Raw genomic sequence first — 26,182 nt, forward strand, 5'->3', positions numbered from 1 at the left:
AGGAGGAAAAGCATTGAGGAACTGGGCTCTGAACAGTGTTAGTTTTCCTAGCAATCCCCCAATGCACTTAGTGTCAGGTAGAGACACCTCCTCTGGCACTCGCTCTCTCGATATCAGGTTGTAACAGGGAGTTCCAGTTCTAGGCAGGGTTTTTTGCTTCCCAACTGAATCAAGATATGAATAGGTCTGCCTTTCTAAGAAGGCTGCTTTCTCTGGTTTGGAAGTCACATCTTCAAATATTTCAAAGACACTTGGCAGATGCCAGAAACAAGCGAGTTTTGCTTCAGATGAATTGTAGTTGACTCCCTCTCGTCCCCAAACTTTTGAAAGCTGCTGCCTGCAAATGAACTTCACCTCTTCCAAATTTTCACAACATATCTCCATAGAACGCATTCTGTCTCATAAAGAAACAAACAAATCAGAGTCCTTAGAGCAAAATTAGCCATACATCTGTTTGCACACCCCTACAGAAAAGGAGGTATTTAAAACTGCTATTTTACCCCTAGGAGATAAGAACAGGTCACTGCACTGAGAGCACTGCATAGGGCCCCAAGTCTCGCTCCAACTAGGGAGCAGAGAAGAGGATGGAGAAGTGTGGCTGGATTCAGGAAGAGCTAACTGCTTCATCCAAAGACTAAAACTCTCCTTCCACTGTTGCTGGCTCAGTGGGGTTGACTCTGAAAGTAGTTCCTTACTGAGCGGTCCCCAGAGCCAGCATGTGGCTGGGCTCATGGACATTCTGTTCGATTTGACTAGAGGCTGCTCCCTTCAGTTTTGCAGAACTCCATGTGGCAGCTTCTAGGTGAAGGACCCTTCTTTATTAGGTTTTAGCTGAGAGAAAAATGTCCCTAGGAGAGGACAAAGTGTCAACCCACAAAGTCTGAAACTTTAATGTAGTCCATCAGTGATGTGCCCATGTGAGAAGGAGAAAGTACCATTATTCCCCTTCCCCACCATAAGTCTCTATGTAGAGGCAGGTACTCCAGAGGAATCTACCAAATTGTACCTTAGCCTACTGGGTTCTTATTTTGCAATGTAAGTTTGTAATATTTTTCTAGGGAAAATACCTCTGTAAATTTCTACTGATATTTATGCATTCTTTGGCTATAGCCTCACAGCAAGATTTTCATTTGGGGTGGGGCGGTGGTTGGGTTGGGGAGACAAGTTTCTATTCTTGCATAATGGAACTCACACCATTTCCACTTTCAAAGCCTGAGGCATTTTGCCTGCCCATGCCCCCAACCCCCACTTCCACAAGGGAGAGCTAGCTGAAAAGCAGTGTAATCCAGCTGGTGTGAGTTTTCATTCTATAAACTGCCCAGCAGAGGAGACCTCCAAATTACAGTTAGGCCTGTGATATACTGACTTTTATTCCTCGGCTATAAAACGGTACATAAACACATGAGAAGAGATGGAGATTAAACATGATATTTTTTGCCAATATGTTATAACCAATTCCAGGCCAAGAAAGGAATCGCTTCCATTTTTTTTTTAATCTTAAAATGAGCAAGTAGTTGTTGAATTCTTAGTTCTAGAATTGTGCAGGGCACAATGGAGAATACAAAAGCAATCACAATCATGGTTCTCTACCCCAAGAATTAGGCAAGATAGGCACGTGAAATTATGAAAAGAGGAAGTGTACCTAAAAATGAAAGAAAGATCAGAGTGGGGAAATAATCAGCGACTGAATGACAGAGAAGATTGTGCTAGGTAAGGAATAGTGGGGGTAGTATGTGAACATGCATTATGGGTAAGAGCTCAGATGGTACAAATGTCCTGGGTATGGCTTTGGATCTGATTAGCTCAGGGCAGTAGTTGGAATGAGCTGGTGAGATAGAGAACAGGTTTGAAACTATGAATAAAGGGGAATAAAATTGGATTGGCAAAGGAGGACTAGCCCGAAATAGCATTTCAACTCATATTAATCAGAAAGTTACTAGAAGTTTTGGGATAGGCAAAGCATGTGTAAAATGGATTATTCTTGGGCTAAATCTGCTCCTCATACTTTCCTCATTAAGTATCACTGAGAAATACTGACAAGATATGGTGATGACTGGATATAGAAGATGATAAAACATGTCTATTGTAAATGACTGAATATATGTGTGGAGGAAAGATGGCGCTATTGATAGAAATCGGAACTTTGGGATCAGAGCTGTTTAGAAAGGATAAGATCACATGACTGTCTTGGGATATTTGGTATTAAAGTGATTTAACAGTGATTGAAAGACTTGTGGAAATGTTAGAAATGTCTGGTAGGAAGATGAAGGTAGGAGACCAAAGACTGGGAGAGAGAATGAGGTCATTACTGGATTTTAGAGATATTTACATAGAGAGGATGAGTACCAGATGAATTTAATGTGAAGACTAGACTATTTCATGAAGAACCCCCATATCAACTTTATTAAAAGTAATCCTAAAAACCATGTTAAGCCATATAGGGGAACATGTGTTCATATCTGGTTTGTAATTTGGCAGGGACAAAATGAACCACCACCCACAGCTACCTACACCCTCTGATTTGTATCAAGTATTTAAAAGGAAAGAGGTCAACAGCATCCCTAGAAGAATGATGTTAGCATATTTATATACAGGAGGAATAGCATGAAAGATTAAGGAACTTGTAGCCCTGTTAAGGCAAAATACCAGAGTGTAAGCTGAATTGATAGAAATAATATATCCCCCAATTTTCATTTTACTGAATTAGCTATTCTGATACCAAAAAAGTAAGAGCTGATTTAAAAATCCCTACAGAAGCAGAGGTGTTTATATTGCAAAACCAAGACTCTAGTTAGATAACATAATAAATGTGTACTTTCTGATGCAGGTGTTGATTAGTAATGAAATATTGCAAAACTGAATCGAAGCGATTTCCTGGTGAAGCTGTGCTAAGAACTCAATGCTGAAAAAGAGGCTAATCCAAAAGAGTATTTGTAACAACCCATTGTAATTAGTACTGGGCACTTATGTGAATAGTTTGCATTTGTTCGTGTCATTACCCACTTTTTATAGTGGTGGTCACTTGAAAATTGTTCAGACCTAAAATGCCTAAGGTCATTTTATTTCTTTCCCGTTAAAGAGACAGAAAAAGTTCACAAACATTACTGACCTCACTAGTTTTGCTGAGATTTCTCTCTTCTCAGAATCTAATGGGGAATACAGGATAGGAAATTATTTTAAATGTGTAATGTGTGAGGGAAAAAGGCCTTTCGGAATATTATATATACTAAGTCTCCTTTTTTATAAAACATTTAAAGCATAGACCATATGCACCTGCATTAACCCATTCAGTTACCAATTCAGTGTCCGTGGTGCATTGGAAACAGGGTTAACGTAACTGAGGAAATAAGTATGCAAAATTTTTACAAAATTTCAATTAGATAGTTTAATTAAGCATTTAATTAAGTATATTTGGGACAGGTTGAGACGTGAATCTAGTGAATCTAGATTTTTATGAAATCTAAATACAGATCAGTATTTCTGATGAAATGTTGGCATTCAAATTAAGATGTGCTATAAGTGTAAAATATACACGGATTTTAAAGGCTTGGTACAAAAAAGGGATGCAAAATATTTTGACAAGGCCTATGCTTACCATATGTTAAACCCATATTTTGGATTGCTGGGTTAAATAAAATATATTATTGAAAACTAATATTCCTTGTTTCTTTTTATTTTTTAAATATGATCAGTAGAAAATTTAAAATCACATAAGTGGCTTTCATTATATTTTATATTTCTCTTTGACAACACTAACATATACATATTATGGTTCGTATGCTTGTACTTGCATTCAGAAACATTAAACTGTTACAGTGGGCATATATGCTTTTGTAACAAACAATAATAAAAAATTATATTTCTAATGATGTATCAAATCCTGTGGTTATATTTTAAGAGGTCGTCCCAAATGCAGAATGATGGGGATTGAAGATTCACTGAAGAATTAGGCATGATTATTTTTGTAGGCTTTTTTTTTTAGGGTACTCAGTATGCCTTAGTTTACCGTTAGAAGGGTGACAATTCACACTGTATCTCTCTTTAAGTCATAGACAGTGGTGCACTGATAAATGTGTAACAACTGTCTCTCTGGAATTCAAAGAGAGAGAGAGAGAGAGAGAGAGAGAGAGAGAGAGAGAGAAAGAAGGACCATGATTGGTAGCATTTACCACTTTCTTTGGTGTAAATACCTTCACCAAGGCGGATTTTAAGTTATCAAGTCACTGAACCTGGATTGCCTGAAGTCACTGAACGTGGATCCACAAGCGAGTACAAACAGGACCCAGCACACCAACAGCTCAGGAAATGAATGATGTTATCTAGGCTCCATGCAGGTGACAGGTACAAAGATTAATCTGCTGACATTGATAGAAGATGTAAGAGACAGGACTACTGAGTGAACCCTGGACACAATTTCATTTGATGCCATCTGTTTTACTGTTTGCTGATCATATTTAGTTAATAATCATTGACAGATATTTTCCCAAGTCTTTAGAAATTAACATCAGCCTCTACCATAAATGCCATCTTTGATCATCATTTACAGAGAGGTGAGCTTGGGGCTAAGTGCATGTGTTCTGGAGTCAGAGAGAGCTAGGTTCAAATCCTAGCTTTACCAAACCTGTTTACTAGTCTCTAATATAAGGATGATAATCTTATTACCTTTTTCATAGGAAAATCAGGAGGAGATTAAATGAGATGTTCTATTGAAAGCATTTTACATGTATCCAATAAATAAGTTCTTTATTAGACTCTTTCTGATACTAGTAATAAATAGATTATGTTTTGTAATGCTTCCATTGGGTGGATTGGGGTTGGGGCTCTCATCTATATATCATGAAATAGAAGCCTAGGGGGGTGGTAAAGCAGTCAGTAAATATGTTCTCGGGTAGCCACAACATGTACAACTCCCTTCTTCAATCATGCACTTACATCACATAAGGGTCCGAGGAAAATGAAGAGTCATCATAATGTAATGTGTGCATCTTCTAGGATAAAGCAGGAATGCTGCTCATTTTTGCTTGGGTGTATAGGCAATTGTACACCTTTGACATGGATGCCCAGTTGTGGGAAAAAATCTAGAGGCTGGTTTCACCCGTAATTACTATCTCAGCTGTTGTACAAAAAAAAAAAAAAAAGTCTATGCTGTTGTTAACTGGGTCCAGATCATTTGTCTTGTGAATCATGCATTTCTAGAGATGAGAACTGGGTAGATGAATTCCAATGATAAGAGGCTTGACTTCAAGCTAGGACTTTCCCTGTGAGAATACAAAAGGCAGCTGGGTTATAGGAATTTTGGTATTAAACTCTTCCTTTCTGGAGAAGTGAAAAAATACAGGCCTTTTCAGAACTAAATACTTAGTGCTGCCCCTATCTTGGTCTGCATGGGCATTCTGCTAGGAGTGGACCTTTATTGGTGCATGGGGCAACCTGTCTGAGTTTATTAGTAAGACTCGGTGGCACTTTGCAGTACCTTGACATAACAACTACCCTTGTGGAGGGTGGCCAAACTCACCCAGCTTGACTCACTTGGTGCATCTACTGATTCACAATGTGGGTATGTCTCTCACATCAAAGAGAACATCAATTGCATAGGTACGTATTTGAACAGTGCGTTCCTTTTTGTATCATACTTTATACCACTGCACCTACAGAGTCATTTTTGTTTTTCCAAAACAGAATTTGAAAAAGCAAGTCTCTTACTGGATTTCTGCTGTGTCTCTCTCTTTTCACAAGTGGCTTTTTTTTTTAAACCATTTATTTTTTTTAGTGCGATACATCATGTAGAACATGGAGAATATACTTTAAACAAAGTTGAAGAGGTTGAAATTTCTTTCAAACTCTCAGACGGAAATTGGTTTTGTTTTACCTAATTTAATAGGAAATGGATAGGCTGTTGAAGACATGATCACAGTGAGTGAAGTCTTCAAGCAAAAACATTCGTTATCTTGATGAGATGATAATCTGACAATGATTAGTAAAGTAAGTCAGTGCACTAAAAGGACTTACTAACAGACCCAGATAACATATAGAGCGAACATTGGGAGAAACTCTTCTTTCCTTTCATCAAGTCCAAAATGAACTTGTTCTTTTAAGGCAAACAAGTTGAGAAACCAAGAGTGAGGCAATATGATCTTCTGGACAAAGCATTTCCAGAGAAGGTGTCAGCAATCCCAAGCCTTGGTGCCAGCCCGACACTGCCTGACCTGGTAACTCAGGCACTCATTTAATCATTGTGGGCCTCAGTTCCCTCGTCGGCACACCATCCGTGATTTTGTGGTAAGCCAAATCCCAGGCTGCGCAATGTAATGAAAGCTGCCATTCTTTGAGGACTGCTTGTCCCGACGCTGCCAGGCTCCTTGTCCTTCTCTTCTTTTAGCTGTGAGTAACTGGGGGCAGGAGGTCTGTCTCACGTACATGTTGTGTCCCCAACAACTAGCCTTGGGCCTGACATAGAGTAGATGCCTCCCCTAAAAACTGCCTTATTATTTCATTCAACTTTTACAAAGACTCTGTGAAAGACAGCCTCATTTTAACGTTGAGAATACAAAAGTTTAGAGGAACTTTGAGAGGTTCCATGAATCCCCCGACAGAACCATGCCCAGAGTCTCCAAGGCCTGTCTTCACCTTCCCATGCTGCACCGTAAATATGAAACTAGGCCAACCGAGCACATGAGCAGAGTACCAGTGAGGCAGGAAAGCTACAGAGGGCAAGAAAAAAAGAAAGAGGAAAGTTTGGATTCGAATTATGGACAGGGTCAGACCACAATATTTTCAGTGCTCCGGCCTGTCAAGGGCGGTAATAATTCATAAATGCTGACACAGTAGGTTCTTTAGGAGTATTGCTCAAGGGATATAATATTCATCTCTAGGCCTTACAGCCTCCAAGAGCACCTGGCCTACTTGCGGGTACATTACTTAAGAGCTATAAAGTGTGTGCTTTCCATGACATGGGGCATCCCCCCACCTCCTTTAAGCCTATATATATAAATAGAAAGGAGTCTACTTGGCCAGACTGACTGGCTGCCAGATAGATGGCAGACACGGGGCAGATCAATGTCAAGTCTCAGCTCCAGGAAGTTTATAATATACCACTTCACTCTTCGAGATCAGAGGACGTGTAACAGTTTGGACTTGGACCATTCATTGTTAATAGCTTTAATAGAAGATGTCCTCTAGAACAGTGCTGGGTCACAGAAATATAACGTGAGACACAAGTGCCAGCCACATACGTACTTTCGAATTTCCGAGTAACCACGTTAAAAAAGAAAAACATAAAATTTTAATTTTTTAATATTTTCCTAAGATATCTTATGTACCCCAATATATCTAATATATTATTTCATCATATAGTAAATATGAAAAGCATTGAGGTATTTTTCATATGGAATCTTTGAATCTAGTGTGTATTTCACGCAGCCCATCACAAGTGACGCAAGCCAGATTTAAAGTGTTCCACAGTTACATGCAGTTAAGTGGCTACCATGTGAAAGTGTGCAGCTCGGGGACACAGAGACTGTGGGTGTCCATGTGGCCAGCTCCCTGGCTACCGCAGAGTGTATCTGCACTCATTACTGCTCATGAGCAGAATAAGCTGCTGAGAAGGGACCTTGAAACAGTCATTTTTCAAGACGTAATAGTTTCTTAAAGTCCTGGAAAGAAATAAGTCTTGCTACGAAACCAAGAGGCAGGATGCTCCAGTCCTTCCTAACATCTATTTTACATATAATTACCGAGCACTGAAATCTACGTACAGTTAAATCATAAACCCTTTGTTTGTGGCACAGAACTGGCACAGAGCACCAGATCTGTCACTGGTTATGGGACTTTCAGCAAATCATTTCTCACCCTCAGCCTCAGCTTCCTTATCTTCAAAACAGAATGTCTGGAGCATATCAATAGTTCTCAGCCTTGACTGCAAATTAGAACCATGTGGGAAACTTAAAAAAAAAAATGCCCTGCCTTTACCATATATAAAACAGCATCTCTGTGGTGGGGCCTGAGTATTAACACTTTAACATTTGTTATGTGATTCTAAAGTGCAGCTAGGGTTAAGAATCACTGACTTAGTCCAAACCAAATGTGCTATGATGTTTCAGTTTGTGCCAATGGAGCTCATATGCCCCAGGGAGCCTTCCTCAGCTGAGTGGAGGGAGAGAAAACAAAACAAAACAAAACAAAACATCAATCTTTCCCATCCAGTCAACCAATAAATGTAATTTTTGCAATAGAAAGCCTTCTATGCCAACTGGGGTTGAAATACTAAATATAAAGGTAGGAAAAGAAAATATTATCCCATGAAATGGCAAGATAAAAAGAATACATGTAATGGATGAAATCATTCATAGACAAGATCACTCAAGGAATGATGAAACATTATTTCAAAGTGTTACTGATGTGGTCCCCTCAAGATGACCATCTCTGGTTTTTCAATCAAACGCTAATTTAGGTACTTCCCTGAGGGAATTCTACAGATGTAATTAAGGTTACTAATCAACTGATTTTAAAATAGGGAGATTATCTTAGATCACTGAGGTGAGTCCATGTAATTATCCTATAAAACAGAAGTAATCAATGAGATGTGGCGGAAGAGGAAGGCTGAGAGGTGAGAAATGTGAGAGGGATTTCATGTGCTGTTGCTGGAGGGGACGGCATAGAAAACATGAGATGCAATGCAGGCAGACGAAAACAGGAGTGAAAACTGGCACCTAGCTGACAGCCATCAAGGGAGCAGAGAAGACAGTCCTACAATGACAAGGAATTAAATTGGGTTAGCAATCTTAAGGAGTGTGGAAGCAAATTCATCCCCAGAGCCTCCAGAAGGTAACAGAGCCCTAAAAAGTTTTTTTTTTTTTTAATTTCAGCATTCTCTAAGCAGAGAATTCAGTTGAGCCATGCTGTGTCCAGACTTCTGACCTACAGAATTGTGAAGTATTAAATGGGTATTGTTATAAACCAATACATTTATGATGATTGTTTATGGAAGCAATAGAAACTAACACAGTCTCTAAAAGTCCATTAGAGAGTCCTAGGTTGATTTCCTAAACATCAATCAGGAAGATAATTATCCAGTCACCTTTGAAACATGTCCAAGTGAATAAGGGCCTTTTTCCAGAGCACAGAAACTTGTGACTTGAGAGGCAATCTAGTTCAATCAATTAATGATGGATAAGGAATGCTAAAAAAAAAATTAGATACCAAATAATCTGTGGCTTTGTCTCCTCCAACTATCCTTGGCCAAGAGCACTTTAATCAGCCAACAAGAATGTGCCAATATGGAAACAGGTACAATAATCTCTCAGAGCTAGGTGATGCTCTCACCTGAAGTCATTCAGTTCCCTCTGTTCCAACTCTACGATTGCCAAATGAACTTCTGATTCTTATCTTACTTTCTGGGTTTCTTCTCTTTCTGGAAAACTAACACAATAACTAGCTGAAATGAAATTGCTTGACAGATGAAATGGAGCATAAATGAATGAACTGGCATTCTGGTATACTGGTCCATCTCTTGAGCTTGGCTAGTAGAAATTGAATTCCTAGAGTCTAATCACCTCTGGGTCATTTGATGGAATTTATTTTTTGAACACATAGATCTGGACATGAGATGATCCCAGGGAAAGTGAGAAACACTGTGCGCACTTGTCTGAATTAGTTTGTTGGCCTTGCTTCTCATCTTAACCCCAGGTCTAACCAGGGAATTAAAAAACAGATGATGTGTCAATGGGAAGGTAAATCAAAACAAAGGTCAAGGTCTATGACAGAATAGCGTAGGGGGAAGATAAGGATAAGCAGCATTTATTTTATGGAAAAGGTGGTTTGGAAGGGGGAAGTACAGGCTATCTTTGCAACATGTCCTTGTAAATTTAACATCTTGGCTCAGGAGAGCCTGTTTTTAGTCCTCTGCATTAAACATTTAATTCCCAGGAGCCTTGTGTTTACCACCCCATGAGACCACAACGTAACTCAGGAAATGGAAATTCAATGAGCTGGCCATGTTTCTCCTAAATCAGTTGGCTGGTGGATGATGACTGGAACAAGCAGGCTGAGCCAAACCCTGACCCACTCACTAATGAATCACAGAGACTGTCCACCTACCAAGAAGTCAAAGAAACAAACACTTCAATGCTTTTCCATTGTAATCTCTTTGGGTGATTTCAGTTTCATATCTTGTGGAACAGTAACACAACATTTATCTTCTAACCTGAAAACTGATTCAAATGAATTTTTTTTATATCCAACCTCTTGTGATCATGTTACCAACTAAGACTTTACTTCCAAATGAGGAAGAAAAGCTACAGGGAATCCCCAGGGTGGCAGTTTATATAAAGCCTCATGTAAATACTGCAGAACTAGAGAGCAGGTTCCCCAGACATAGGGACTAATACCCATAAGCATCTGAAATAACTCCTGCCCAATTTGAACTCAGCACCTCCTACCTGTCCCCAATCTCATTCCTCATATTCCCTGTCTTGATTGATGAGATTAGGGTTCTGCAGCTACCTGAACTAGCTACCTTGGTTACCCCATCCCTTTTCACAGGTAACTTGATGCTATAAGAGAGTGATTCTACCTTAGAATTCTCTATGAAATGTAACTCCTCCTCTCCCACTAGCCCCACTGCGTCTTTCCTGCCTTTTTTACACTTGATGCAGCCTTTCTCGTGGTCTATCTTCCTTTACTTTTAAGGCTGCTGCCAGACAAATCACAAACCTATTTATGCTTCCATGAAGCCTTCTACACTCCCCGTGAAACATAAGTGTTAACTCTTCTGTGCCTCCACACAGACTTTTTTTAACCTCTGCTATACACAATGCCACAGTCAGAAGATGATGAACCCATTTGTGGAATAAATGAGTTCTCAGTGCCTGTGTTACTATCTAACGCTCTGCAGGGCAGAAAAAATCCCACTTCCGCTATTTATTACTCTACCCCACCACCAAAGTACTTTGCAGGATTTGATGAGTGGACAGATATGTAGGTTGGTTTTGCTGGCGAGTATTGCTGGATATAAGGTGGGCCAGAAGCACTAGAAGTTCTCCCCTCCACCCAAGAATATCCACAGTATCATCTACCTATAGTTTCTGGATCTTTAGAAGTTAGTTTGGGTAAAAGAGAGCACAGCGCAATTTTGGGGTTAGAAGATGGGCCCAGGACCGAACTTTGGGCAGCCAGAATATAGTCTGAGGGTGCCAGGTATAGGTTCGAGAGAATTTCACAAAGGGACAGAGGGTCACAGGTCAAAATTCTGCCTAGGACCCACCTGAATGGCTGCGAATGCTGACTAAAGGCTGCACTTGTTTGGAATATGGCAGAACTCAGCTTCCACAGGTCAGCTTCCCCATGAGTAACCTCACCCTCAGTCCCTTCAGATTCCCCATTCAATTTCCTCTCTACCTTTGCAGGAGGGGCAAGCAGGAAAAGTCAAGAGAAAAAAGAAGATGTATCCAGGTGGTTTTCTGCTTTCCTTTTATCATCAGCACAGCACAGAGCATGCAGTGTAATTATTTTCCTGCAAGTTATTTGCCATGATCACCAGGTTACGTTCTTTAAACTACAACTGGTTTAAACATAAGTGGTTTTGCTAATTTTTCTCTTAATCAGAATGTCTGGAAGTCCGAGGTTAGTGCTGATGGAGGGAAGGAGAGCCAATGTGGAAGCCAGAAGCCCAGTGAGAATCCGAGAGTTGGAGGGAGCTCTAAGGACCATGTTAGTCTAAACGTTTCACTTCACAGCCGAGGTAAGCGAAGTGCAGTGAGACACCACTGCTGGTTACAGCCGAGCTGGGAGCAGCACCGAAGTCTCCTGCCCCTCCTCCAATGGTGTTTTTTTTTCTTTTTTACAACTCCACATTGTTGTGGAGCAATCACCTGTTGCTATGATTTCAAGAAGCAAAAAGCCACACTTACCCTCAGCTCACATGTGCTGTCATACGCAATATCATTTATCATTAGACATTCAGGACAAGCAAATCATAACACGTATGGGCATACAGCCACCCAGTTCTTCTGGCAGCCACAGAGGGCTGGCCACTACCCACCCTCAACAGGAGCTGAGTGCCCCCTGCCAGCTTCTTTAGGGTAGGAAAAGAGGCCTTGAGTAATTGAGAAAAAGAATTTACTCATAACCAGCCCTAAAGTCTGGACCAAACTGAACTGAAATTTCTGAAAATAATCCTGGATAGAACCTTGCAAAAATCTATCCTCTACATGGATGCCAACGTGATTTTCCTAAATTGCTGATCAACAGCCTCTAATTCAGACTCCTCATTATCAAATGATAAACTCCTAGAAAGGTACATCCAGCCCTGGGTAGTCTGACCTGGCCTCTTTTTTTTTTTTTTTTTTTCATGTTTATGTATTTTTAAGAGACAGAGCATGAGCAGGGGAGGGGCAGGAAGGGGCAGGGAGGGGCAGAATCAGAAGCAGGCTCCAAGCTCTGAGCTGTCAGCACAGAGCCCAATGTGGGGCTTGAACCCACAAACCGCAAGAGCCTGACCTGAGCTGAAGTTGGACGCTTAACTGACTGGGTCACCCAGCACCCCTGACCTGGCCTCTCTCTACCCTTCCATTCCTATCTTTCACTAATTTCCCAAACCGCCCCTTTCCTCTGTCCACTAGAGGGGACTTCTCTGAAGTTTCCAGACTCTTCACCTCTTTGGCCCCTCTGCCACCTGTCTTCTTCCCACTTTACCCATCTCTGCTACTCAACCCCCCAACCCTCAGATCAAGGTCACTTCAACTTAGATGCATTTCTTCACTTACCAGATAAAATTAGGGGCCCCTCCTCTCTACTTCCATACAGCCTTGACAAACCCCTATCAGAGCAATATAAGATAGCCACGATTTTCCCATCTCTCTTCTGAGATGCTATTTCACACAGTGCCTAGCACACTCCATTTAAAATGAATTTTGAAGGAATGAACAGAGACACCTGACACTGTTTTAAAAATGGGTATTTTAAGGGGTGGGAGCATGTCCTTCTGTGGAAAGTTCATCTGAGTGCATTTTAATGAGATAAAGTGGCATTTCCATCATATCAGGCATGGTGGGATAGCTTGATTCAGGCATGCAGTAAGGAACCCAAAGCATAGAGAGCACAAAAGCATAGAGAGCACAAAGCATAGCTAGGCTAGAAGCACAAAAAACCAAAGTAATGTTTTCTTTTTCTTTAAAGTGTATCTTTTCTCCTTACACCTGTCAGAATGGCTAGAATAAGACAGACAGGAAATAATAGGTGTTGGCAAAGATATGAGGAAAAAGGAACCCTCATGCACTTTTGGTGGGAATGCAAATTGGTGCAGCCACTGTAGAAAACAGTGTGGAGGTTACTTAAAATATTAAAAAAAAATAGAATTACCATATGATCCAGTAATTCTACTAATGGGTATTTACCCAAGGAAAGTAAAAAAAACAACTAATTCAAAAAGATATATGCACCCCTATGTTTATTGCATTATTAACAAGAGCCAAAACAAAACAAAACAAAAAACAAGAGCCAAGATATGGAAGCAACCAAAGTGTCCATCAACAAATGAATGGATAAAGAAGATGTGGTATAGGGGTGCCTGGGTGGCTCAGTCGGTTGAGCGTCCGACTTCAGCTCAGGTCACGATCTCGCGGTCCATGAGTTCGAGCCCCGCATCGGGCTCTGGGCTGACAGCTCAGAGCCTGGAGCCTGCTTCCGATTCTGTGTCTCCCTCTCTCTCTGCCCCTCCCCTGTTCATGCTCTGTCTCTCTCTGTCTCAAAAATAAATAAATGTTTAAAAAAAAAATTTAAAAAAAAAAGATGTGGTATATATACATATATATATATATATATATGTATACACACACACACACACACACACACACATACATACCATGGATGGTATATCATGGATGGATCTATAAGGTATTATATTAAGTGACATAAATCAGAGAGATAAATACCATATGTGGAATTTAAGAAACATAACAGAGAAAAAAAGACACAAAAATTCATACTCTTAAATACAGAGAACAAACTGGTAGTTACCAGAAAGGACGTGGGGTGGATAGGTAAAATAAAGAGATTAAGAGTACACTTATCATAATGAGCACTGAATAATGTATAGAAATGTTCAATCATTATATTGTACACATGACACTAATATAACACTGTATGCTAACCATATAAATATAAATATATACCCAAAAAAGTGTTGACCTTTTCTAAGACTTCAGAAAACCTAGAAGAAAATGAAAAACACACATGGACCAGAATCAAAACTATGAAGTGTTTCTTGAACGCAAATTATAATCTCTATTGACGTTCTCAAAATGTATGAGCCCCTTAAATAATCAGAAAACTAGCCTTTCATTCAAAGAACAAAGTTTGGAAACCCAAATTATATCTCACATGTTCAGCTAAGGAGTATGCCTTCAGTAGACTAACATTCATATGTTCTGTTTTGTTTTGTTTTGTTTTTTGTTCTGGCAGTTGACAAGAAGTTAATTTGCTTAAGGAAAATCCCTCAGTCAAGCCTTTCTAGCTTTTCCTTGCCGTTTTAATGTGGTACATGCTATAGCCCCACAAACGTGTTACTCCAGTATAATCTGCAGTGTCCTAACTAAAGTTACTGACTGGGTCTTATCTGCACAGTTTTTGTGTCCTGTTTGCTTCTTGAATCTGATTAACCAGAATATTTCTCTTACCTCTTTTTAATATGTGAAGTCACTTGACCTAATTTATGTGTAGAAGCACTACACCATTTGTTTCAATCTTTATATTCTGTGTAAAAACAAAATCCAATTTATATAATAAAATCATTTCTCTAAAAATTTAAGTCATTTTCAGATAAAAAATAAACATGCATTTCTGATACGCAAAAAAATCTGTTTTTTCTGATAATATTTTATGAACTCCAGCACAAGGAAAGGGGGTTTTGTTTAGAGTAGAAAGGAGAAGGTTGAAGAAGTAGAGGAAAGAGGGAGCAAGGGAAATTAGGGCAGTTGGGGAAAGAGTGAGGTGGGAGAAGAAAGAAAGCAACTGGCTGAGCCATCAGAGATTTACACCAAAAAAAAAAAAAAAAGAGACCTGACTCTCAGCCTCTTAATCAAAGTTAAAAAGAACGGCACGCTAACAAATAGTCCGGCAGACATTCCTGAAGTAGAAGCCGGATTTTCATAGGGTTTCCTCTGGGCTTTACCGCAAGAGGTTTTTAGATGCCCTTTTTCATTCAGTCATGTGTGCAAGCAGACCTTATTATACAAACTTGGTTAAAATCTGTCAGAAAGAGGAGGCATGAAGGTGGAATATGGTGAATTTCTTGGTCACTGCTTGGCATGTCTTAATCACTAGCTTCTCGGACTTGCTGCTTTCACTTATATACGGCACAAAATCTTCCCCAATCAATTTTATTCCCTCTCGTGAGCCCCGCCACCCCTCACATGCGTGCGCGCGCGCGCGCGCGCGCACACACACACACACACACACACGCCTCTGGTACCAGAAGAGTAGATGAAAGCACACGACCATTGCCTCATATAACAACCTCCCCCCACCCCCCGACCTTTGCCCAGAACGTCTTTGGGTTCTGCCAACTGAAGTGAAGGCCAGGCCTGGGCTGGAGCCTCGTGAGACCCATCACAACATCACAGTAGAGCCAGCCAGGCCAGAGGAGAAGGCAGCCAAGTGTTAAAATTCAACAAAGAGTATGAGCTGGACAGGCTGACGACAGTGATAGGCGTAACTAACTCTAATCCTGTGGTCTAAGGAGCGCAAAAATGAAAGCTCTCAGAGGGCAGAGGTGTCCATCTGCTATATTCACTGGTGTTTCACTGATGTATACCAAGTGCCCAGAGTGTAACACTTTGAATACTTGTTAAATGAAGGATAAATGAATGACTTCCAAAGCATTAGTGCCCATTGGAAATCTTAGCACACTTAACTGTTAAATGTTTAACCATAGTATCAACGATGCAAAGTAGTGGACTAGAAAATTATTAGTACTACCTACATATTAACTGGATATTTATCCCACTAATAGGATATTTGGGTTGACTGGCAGGAGGACATAGTACTGAGATTACGCGGGTTTCTCTTTTGAATTAACTTGTAATAAAGAGAAGTAGGTCTATGAAAAAAATCACAAGTCAGCAAAAGGTGCTACACACTCAACATTTAGTGAATTAGGTCCACAAGCGGCACAAGAGACAAAATAACTGCTTTCTAGCTCTGGAGTTTCACCGTCTTTCTTGTTGTTCCTTACATGGTTGGAACAGTCATGATGATTTCCAGCACCGAGTGTGGGCTGAGTTGTTATAAATGCAAGGCTATGTTACTAACATTCCTGCGTATGATCAACACTCCCGTCCATACTATTAATACGAGAAGACTGCTCATGATTTGTGACCACAGCCGGAATTAGCAAGACCTGTTGTTGGTGAAAACTCCTTTCTGCCTACTTGGCTTTCCTAAGTTTGTATGCAAGAAACCATTCTACGACATCATCCACACAAAGTCCTATAATATAAGAAAACCTCACAGGGGAGCATTCACTTGACTAGGTTAATTAACAATGACTACATAGGAGTCTCATTAATTGTGAATTGGAGGTTAATTTATTACAAACTCATATTTTGGATGTGTAGAGGCAGCCTTCCTGACGGAGGTCTCTAAAACACATTTCTGAAGTTGAATTCAGGGGTCCAGAAACACTTCCTCCCTCAACTTGGTGTTCCTGCAGTATTTGTAGCACAAGCCAGAAACACAGGAGTTACCTGGCCATCTTCTCTACCTCCTCTGTCCCCATTTCCTCTGTCAACATCACCTCTTCAGCATCTTGAATTCGTTTCATGCCCTTATCCTCTGTGTTGCTATCACCAAGTCCCAGCCACTCTGTCTCACTTGGACTTCAGGAATGCCCTCTTAACATCCAGTAAGACTCCCTCCAATCCGTTTTTTACACAAAAATTATGTTTTGAAACACAATTATGATAATGACACCCTTCTGAATAAGACATTCAAATGACTTTCCTTCTCCACAGTACTCATACCATAATCCATTAAGGTGGTCTCATATTTACCAGTTGTGCTTAATAGTCACTCACTCTACTTTCAACTAGTAATGGAATCCAGTGCAAGAAGACATTTCCCAGCCAACCTTGCAGCAAACTGTGTCATGTGACTCAGTACTAGGTAGGAGGATGTGAGCAGAAGTGGCAAGTGCATCTTTCAGGGAAATGAACATCTCCTCTACTTCCCCTTCTCCACTCCTGTTGGCTTGGATGTTGATGTGCTTGGTCACTAAACACATGGATAAGAGCTACCTAGATCTGGGGAACACTTCTGGAAGTCACTCTGCAGAAGAATCACAGAAAATGTGGGTTTGAACACTGGCAAAGGACCGAGGAGCCAATGGTTTTTTGACCAGCCAGCATAGATCTTTCTAGCTTATCCTGTAAAGAAGAAGGTCATTTTCACCTAATATTTTAGGTGCAACTATAAGGGTAGTTGGAAAGAGTAATTACACAGGACTTGCACAAAAACATAGCCTGAAATTTTATCCTTAATACCTATTTTTTTTTCTTTCTTTTCTTTTCTTTTTTAAAGAAAGAAAATGTACCTGAATGTATAATGTGACAGGGCTTTTTTTTGAGTCCTTTATTTTTTTTACAAGAGTTATGAATCCTATTAGTGTGCTACAACCGGAAGTGTTTTTTACTTTAGAACCTGTGAATTGTTTTATTGGGGGAATTATTAAGGCCACAGAAATGACCACCATAGTCAGACAGAAATATTTTGGTCTAATAAGAAAATGGGACAATCTATCCCACCCTATCCCAAACCAAATTTCCAAACCTCAAGTTAGTAAAAACAGTTAATAAACACTGGTTATACAAAGAAGTGTAGGGAAGTATAGGAAATTTGGAAAAGGAGCCTGTCCTATTAGTGTCGTGGGTTATATTTTTCCAGGTTTGGGCACCCAGCTTCCCAAAACCAAACTGTATACTGAGCAATGTATTTTGAAATGGTGCCAGTGGGACAAGCATGAGGCTCTCTGCTTCAAACAGAATTTTATTCACAGATGCTTCATATTTGTACCAAGGAGATGAGCTAAATCAAGAGTAGGAGTATGTGATGCTGGTTTGCAAAATGATTGTTTTTCCTGAAGCCAATCTTTATTTTATTTTTCTGATAATAAATGCACAATACTTATGTAGAAGTTTGGTAAGTATTAATACAATCTAAAACAAATTATGAATTCCCTTTCTGTCATTCTCTTTCCAATAAAATTTCTAAAGAAAGCTGAAAACAGACCCTATACAAAAAGCTGTCTCGTGTTTTTTCTTTTTCTTCTTCCATCTAACATTAGTCTCTTTAGTACCTGCAATTAGATTGCCACTTTATCTAGGAAACGCAGCTTTTAGCAATTCTTTGTTGATTCCAATGAAATCAACCTGACTCAGCTAATATGAACTGATTAGATTGAGAATGAAGTCCTAATACCAACTGCTGTCCAATAGTAATTACTTGACATTAAATTTTGGGTGACCCAAGAAAATTCTATAAGCTTAGAGAAGTTTCAAGTAAGAGGATGGGGAGCTTGAAGACATTATAAAAGAATCCATGAAGGACCCAAGATGTACTGAGAGAGAGATACATGAGAATGGCTATGCACAGCAGCAGAGATTGGATGTCATTATAGTAAATCCCAATTACATGGAATTATATGGCAGCATCCTCTTCCTTGCTGGCTAAAAAAGCATAATACCCTCCTGCCCAACCACCACCACCCCAAAATACAAAAACTGAATATAAAATTTAATGGCTGCACTAATTAATATTCCCTCATATTCTTGTTTTTCTAACTGTGAGTCACAGCCTATTATACTGTAGGGTCAGTCTAGTGGGCCAAACCCGGCTTTGTTTGCTGGCCTACTTACACAAATAAAATGGTGCTATAAGGCTAAATGTTCATACCTCCTGCCCCAATTCATATATTGAAACTTTATCCTCAATATGATATTTGGAGGTGGGGCCTCTTAGGAGGTGATTAGGTGATTAGTGCCCTTATAAAAGTGGTCCCAGAGAACTCCCTGTACTCTTCCACCATCTGGGGATATAGTGAAAACAGCTGTCTATGACCCAGGAAGTAGGTCTTCACCAAACATGGCATCTGCCAGCACCTTGGTCTTAGACTTCTCAGCCTCCAGAATTGCAAGAAATAAATTTCTGTTGTGTATAAGCCACTCAGTCTATGGTATTTCTGTTACAGAGCCAGAACAGATGAAGACAAATGGAGAGGAGAAGGGAGGAGAATAAGATAGTTTCTTCACATGAACCTTTGTGCTGGCCAACATGGCACTGCAAGTTTACACTTTGAACTTCCTCCTCTGTGCCAACTACTGCAATGGTAGGTAGGTTTGTTTGTTTATTTGTTTGTTTGTTTATTTATTTATTTATTTATAACTAAGACAGTAGTACTGGAAAATGTTAAAGAGCAATTACAAGCCATGGAAGGCAGATTGAGGAGCTCCAACCCACATATGGTGGGAGTTCCAGGAGAGAATTTAATTCAACTGCAAGAATCATTTTTGGAAAAGGTTATTATTAATTTTATAAAATTAAAAGAATGGAATGAGTTTTCAGATTAAAAACCCACAATACTCACCGAGGATTACAAATAAAAAGTAAATTCACAATAGGGCATCATGATAAAGAAAAACAAGGGACTTCAAGTAAGAGGCCGATTATCCACTAATGAATTCAAACATACCAGTAGAAGATTTTTCCTCAGGAACAACAAATGTCAAAACACAAATGAAAACCTTTAAGTGTCAGAGAAATAACCATCTATTTAGCATTTGATACCTAGCTAAACTGTCACTAAGTCTTGTGGTGAGCAGGTGGTGGAGGGAATATGAAAACAGTTTTCTACCTAAAGATTCTAATTTAAATAATTATTAAAAGAACTATTTTTCCAAGAAGACATCAATCATTTTAAAAATATACTGAAAGTCTTTTTTAAAATGTTCTATCCCAACTATTCCAGTTATTATACCCATATTTGTTGACCCATTTCTCTGCCCCCCATTTAAAGCCAAACTTCTCAAAGGAATTACATTAGACTCTTATTCTCAATTCCTCTTTGTCCACCTTCCTAAACCCATTAAAGTTAGGCCTTAACCTCCACCACTCCAATGACATAGATTTGTCCTTGCCACTAATGACCTCTACATTGCTAAATCTAGTGGTTAGTTCTTAATCATCTCATTTGATTTATTAACATCCAACATAACGGATCACTCTTTGAAACACTATCATAATTTGGTATTTCGACACTATTCTCCATTTATTCTACTACCTCACTGGATACTTCATCTTGGTCTACTTTGTTGTGTCATCTTCATTTCCCAGCCATGTGACACTGGAATACCCTTAGTCCTTATCATCCACTCTTCTCTACCTACACTTATTCCTAGGTGATTTCATTTGTAATATGTCATTAATATCATCTATATGATTATGTTCTCCAAATATATAACTTTAATTCAAAACTCTTCCTTGAACTATAGGCTTATACATCCAATTGACTAATAATCCCCTTGGGTGCTTGATAGGAATCTCAAATTTATAAATCTATAAACAAACTTTTGATTTTACCCTCTTAACCTTTTCATTCCACAGTGTTGGTCATTTCATTAAATATCACCTTAATCCTTTCAGATTCTCAGGCCTTTCAGTCATACCTTGAAAACCAATCCATCAACTAATTCTCTTAGATATACCTTCAAATTATATCCAGAATGTGATAATTTCTTTCTTTCTTTATCTCCCTCACCCAAGTCACCAATATTTCTTATCTGGATTATTATAAACATTTCTTAATTAGTCTACATGCTTCTGGTCTTGAAAACCCTTATCCCCAAATATATAAGTCACCCATCAAGATCTTGCTAAAACAAGAAGATGTCAGTTTTTTTGTTCAAGACCCTCAGGTGGCATCCCATCTCACTTAGAGTAAATGCCAAAGTGCTTACAGTGGTCTAAAAGTCTTACTTGGTCTCCTTTGACCCTCTCCCCCCACCATTAATCACTATCTCTGCCTTCATCTACCACACTTTTCCTGCCCATTCTGCTCCAACCACACTGGACTCTTTGATGTTTCTTGAAGACCCCATGCAGTATATGCTATTCCCTCTGGGATATTTTTCTTCCAGATTTTCATCAAATAGCCATTAAAATATCATTTCATCTTTGAGCTCTTCCCTGAAAACCCAGATTAATAATAAGTCTTATAACTTATTCTTCTCCATAGCACTTATCTTTATTTGTTTTCTGATTTTTATTTATCTCCTCTTACTAGAATGTCAATTATATGAGTTAAGGGATTTTATCTGTTCTGTTCACTGCTATATTTCCAAGCACCTATAACCACAGCAGGCCAATAGAAGACATACAATAAGGATTTATTAGATGACTAAATAAATGGTGAGGAAAAACAAAGGTAAAACATGATAGCCAACTCAAACAAATATTGTTTGTAAAAACAATACAGGCCACATTTTCTACTGATCAAAAACGGTGAAAGAAAATTTTAGATGAGGAAAATAGGTGAGTTTATCTCAAAGAACAATTAAAATGTGTTAGATTTTCTACTTTGTTTGGGAGAAGGATAGATAATCTGTGTGAAATGGGAACACTAATGTTGCTTGATGTGGGAGTGAGTGGCCCAGCTGAGGGGTGCATGGGGTGTAAGGTCAGCACTGATGATGTGGCTGTCGCAGGCTTCTGCTGCCTTAAGAATCAGCACAGTTGTTAGGGGACCCACATCAGGGAAGACTGAGAAGGTCACACCCCACACAGACTCTAAGAAGGGAAAGAGAAGGTGAGCATAATCATGGTCTTGGGAAAGTGGCAGGCCTCACATAGTTTAGGAATAGATGTTATAGACTCATGTTCTGTGGATGTTTTTTCTCAGTAGGCAGAAATGAGAATCGTTATTGCCAGGTAATAACTATATGTATTTGAAAAAAATGAAAGAAAAACCTTTGCATTTTTAGCTTTGCAAGGAAACATTTCTGAAGAGTGATTATTTAAGTCAATACCTAAAAAAAACCAAGTCTGCCAAAATATGCTTCAAGACATTGTGGGGGAAAAAAGCCCCAAAAGATAATACAATAGAAACATCCTGTACAAGTAACATTTAGACCAGGAATGCAAGGACAGTTCAATATCAGAAAGATTTAGCAATATAATCTACTGCATTAATAATTTTAAAGAGGTAATCAAATGGTTATTCTACCATGCAGAAAACCAGTGTTTATAATTTAACATTTATGATAAACTCTTAATAAACTAGAAATCCAGAGTTTTCTGAATCTAACAAAAATATGTCACCCAAAAACCTGTACCTAACAGCATACTTAAAATGAAACTTTTCAAGCATTCTCACAATTATGTGGCACAAGAAAAAAATGCTTATTATAAAGGCATACTATTTACATGGCATGGTACCTTATGGATAGGAAAGTTGAGATCAACAGGGAAAAAAAAGCCTAGAAACGTTTAAAGCATATATATGATCTTAGAACACAACAGAAAAGGCACTGCAAATAATGGAGAAAGAATAGAGCTCAGTAAATGGTATTGAGACAACTGGTTTTTCACATGGAATAAAAATAGATCCATGCTTTACACCACATATACAAATTAGGTCCATGTAAATTCAATGTCTACACATGTAAAACAAAACTTTGAGAAATAAATTAAAGCAACTTAGAGTACAGGCGGGATTTAAATATAATATAATCATGGAGGAGAAAGTGATTGCTTAAGCAAGGCACAAAATGCAAAATAATAAAAGAAATTTAACTTTATCAAAATTTTAAAATTGTGTTAAAAGAGGTCATGAAAAAAATTAAAATGCCATCAACAGACAGGAGGCAAAAGTTTCAACAATATATTTTTCAGTATATGAAAAAGTATGAGTCATATGTATGAAATATAAACACATATATTAAAATACATATACATTAGGATCATACACATTTACACGTTTTTGTAAATCAATAAAGAGAACAGACAATAAAAGAGTAAACAAAGAGTAGAAATAGATAATTCAGAGGAGGAAATCCTAATGGCCCTATAAAAATGATGTTCAATTTTACGAATAATCAGAGTAATGAAAATTAAAACAATGAGATACTGATTCATATCTACCAACCCACACATAATTACGTCTGATAATAAGTGTGAGCAAGGACCTGGTGGGAGTGTAAATTGGTAAGAGAGCACTATGGAGAGCAATTTGTTAGTGTCTACCAAACACGAAAATGCACATATCCTATGATGTGGTAAGCCCACTGATATATACTCCAGAAAAACTCTATTACATGTATCCTAAAGGAAATGTCTAAGGATATTTATTTCAGTACAACTTATTTTTGTAAAACAACTGAATCATTTTAAATTTTCAGTAGTATGGGAATGGATAAGTTGTAATATTTTCATGAGATGGAGTAATATACAGAAATTTTTAAAAGAATGAGCAAGGGGAATATAAAAACATAAATTCTGAAAACAGAATGTTTGATAGTAAAAGTAGTGATTGCCAGAATACCACAGTCCATATTTGAAGTAAAATATATGGGGGTACCTGGGTGCTCAACTCAGTCAGTTGAGTGTCAGATTTTGGCTCAGGTCATGATCTCCTGGTTCGTGAGTTTAAGCTCCACATCGGGCTCACTGCTATCTGCCTGTCAGTGCAGAGCCTGCTTCAGATCCTCTGTCCCCCTCTCTCTGTCCCTCCCCCCACTTGTGCTCTCCTAAAAATAAATAAATATTTAAGAAATAATAAAGCGAAATATATGAAATTTTTATTTATTTTTTTTTTGAGAGAGAAAGTGTGCAAATACATGTGCATGAGACAGAGAGGGAGAGAGAGAAGCCCAAGCAGTCTCAATGCCCAGTGCACAGCCTGACATGGGGCTCAGTCTCATGACTGTGAGATCATGACCCGAGCTGAAATCAAGAGTCAGACGCTTAACTGGCTGAGCCATCCAGGCATCCCATGAGTATTTTACAATACACAAATAATTTGTATTTCATGCGTACAATAATCATGTTTTATGTATGTAGCAAAATTTAAATGTATAAAAACAGGACTGTACAAAGGTCAACACATGGCAGTTGTTCCGGGGTAGCAGAGAGTAGGGTGATGCTGAGAAAGGCAAAACAGGGAACCTCAAATTCACCTGTGTACTTTGTTTCTTTACAAATAGAAGCTAGGCAGCACACATGGGAAAAATATTTACTTTTGATGTATTCATCTGGGTGGCAGGTACATGGACACTTATTTTAGGGTCCCGAGTATATTAAAAAAAATAAGAGTATTAGAGAGCTCTAAATCTATATCCCTGCCCAGGGTCAAAAATAACAAGCCCGCACAAATTTATGCAGATAGAAAGATAAAAAGAGGTTCTGATAAAGAGGAGTTTGTGTAGGGCACCCACTCCTGGACAACACTGACAGAGGAGGGTTGGAATGGTTACTCAGGTGAGTTCCGGTCACTGAATCCATGACTGTCACCCTCATATGCACCCTACCCACCCTCATGGCTCAGCAGTTGGCCTTCCCCAGACACAGTGTTATATGACAAGGAAGGGGAGCTTTCTCAATACCTGTTTCTAGGCTAGGCTGAGGAACATTTTCTTCATAGATTCCAGAGAAAAGCCACAGAGTGGACCTTCCGGGAAGAACGGCAAATCACATGTGAGATTGCACAGGCTAGGTCCTGTCACAAGGCTTCCCAGAGTTCTGGTGCCAGCCGTGTCTGATTAGTGCAAAAAAAAAAAAAAAAAAAAAAAAAGCATATTTTTTTACTAGCTTCAAAAAAGTCAATTTAAGCACTTCACTCCAGTGAAAAACTGATTTGGGGCACAATGATTAACAAATGGTTCTCAATCTCTGTCCCTGGAAGTCACAAACACATGCACAGCCCTAGGTAAGCTGGACCTGGGGAATCTTATTTAGTCACGTGAGTCACAACAAATGGGTACGCCAAAGCTGGTTCATCTTACTCAAGTAGACCACTGTGGAACCTTCCAGCAAACACTTACTAAAACAAGAACCGAAACATTTTACAGACTATAGCGTGTTTCAGTTGGTTGAGAGCCATCATAATTAATAATACAGTAACAATAAAATGACAGCACAGGCAGAAGCCCTGTAGCGTAATGATCCAGAGTGAGCTTCACACATCTGTGGTTATGTCAGTTCCTGAGTGCAAAAGCACCAGAATGCCACATTCATGGTCTCAAATGATGGCAGAAAGTATCTGGAGATAGGCCATGATTCATCTTCTTTTCTTGTCACAGGAACCACTGAGAAGAAACTCAGAAGCTCCTACTGAGAATTCCTTAGAAAGAGAATCAGTGGCTTAAATAAAAGGATTTTACTCTTAAAAAAAAGATATTCCTTGGGGCGCCTGGGTGGCGCAGTCGGTTAAGCGTCCGACTTCAGCCAGGTCACGATCTCGCGGTCCGTGAGTTCGAGCCCCGCGTCAGGCTCTGGGCTGATGGCTCGGAGCCTGGAGCCTGTTTCCGATTCTGTGTCTCCCTCTCTCTCTGCCCCTCCCCCGTTCATGCTCTGTCTCTCTCTGTCCCAAAAATAAATAAAAAACGTTGAAAAAAAAAAAAAGATATTCCGAATAGGCTTCCTTTTATATTTCATGTATGCAGAAGTATTTTCCTTATATATTTATTCTGCATGTCATATAATAGTATCCTTCACAACCATTTCCCATAGAGTTGACCAGCAGCTTCAACTGCTTCCCTAGAAAACACTCCAGCTATTCCTCTCATTAAAAGAGACGAAAAGCCAAGAGGATAGGTGACCGACTTAGTTTGTGCCAACAATCTATCTCTGAATATGACAGAGCTTGTGCAAAACAGGCACTCCTTATATGTTAATAAAAGATTGGGCACTGGTAGTCATTTCTAGAGCCCCAACTGAGCAACTGAGTTGCATCAGTATTTAGAAAATTTAAAAGTCTGTGATTTGACATCTAATTATTTCCCAGTCTGAAAAGATTTTATTTTTCATGTTCCAATGTGGTCCCCGCCTTACAGCAAAAAGGCAAAGTATGCAATAGATAACACCGTATGTGCCACTCTGAGTTCCATCATGGCTCTGTCTTGCCCCTTCAACTAAACTGGCA

General features: G+C 39.2%; 1 protein-coding gene and 1 long non-coding RNA gene across 4 annotated transcripts in view; one reads left to right on the forward strand and one right to left on the reverse strand.

The window, feature by feature from the left end:
• Positions 1–26,182, reverse strand: part of GHR (growth hormone receptor) — a 272,255-nt gene that overhangs the window by 145,069 nt on the left and 101,004 nt on the right. The window contains exon 1 of one of the 2 annotated variants that reach the window (XM_007095431.3): positions 24,645–24,779. The exons of the other annotated variant lie outside the window; for it this stretch is intronic. The gene's annotated coding sequence lies outside the window, so the exon portion shown is untranslated. Of the gene's footprint in view, positions 1–24,644; positions 24,780–26,182 lie in introns of those variants that run through there. 2 annotated transcript variants of the gene reach the window in all.
• Positions 1,588–25,444, forward strand: LOC122241046. Of its 2 annotated transcripts, none has more exons than XR_006220981.1 (4): positions 1,588–1,710; positions 11,602–11,737; positions 19,238–19,379; positions 25,341–25,444. It is a non-coding gene; the product is annotated as an uncharacterized LOC122241046 (long non-coding RNA). The 2 variants fall into 2 exon arrangements; XR_006220982.1 differs by having other exon boundaries at positions 19,238–19,375.

Source organism: Panthera tigris, chromosome A1 (genome assembly GCF_018350195.1).
Source record: "Panthera tigris isolate Pti1 chromosome A1, P.tigris_Pti1_mat1.1, whole genome shotgun sequence".
Classification (NCBI taxonomy): domain Eukaryota; kingdom Metazoa; phylum Chordata; class Mammalia; order Carnivora; family Felidae; genus Panthera; species Panthera tigris.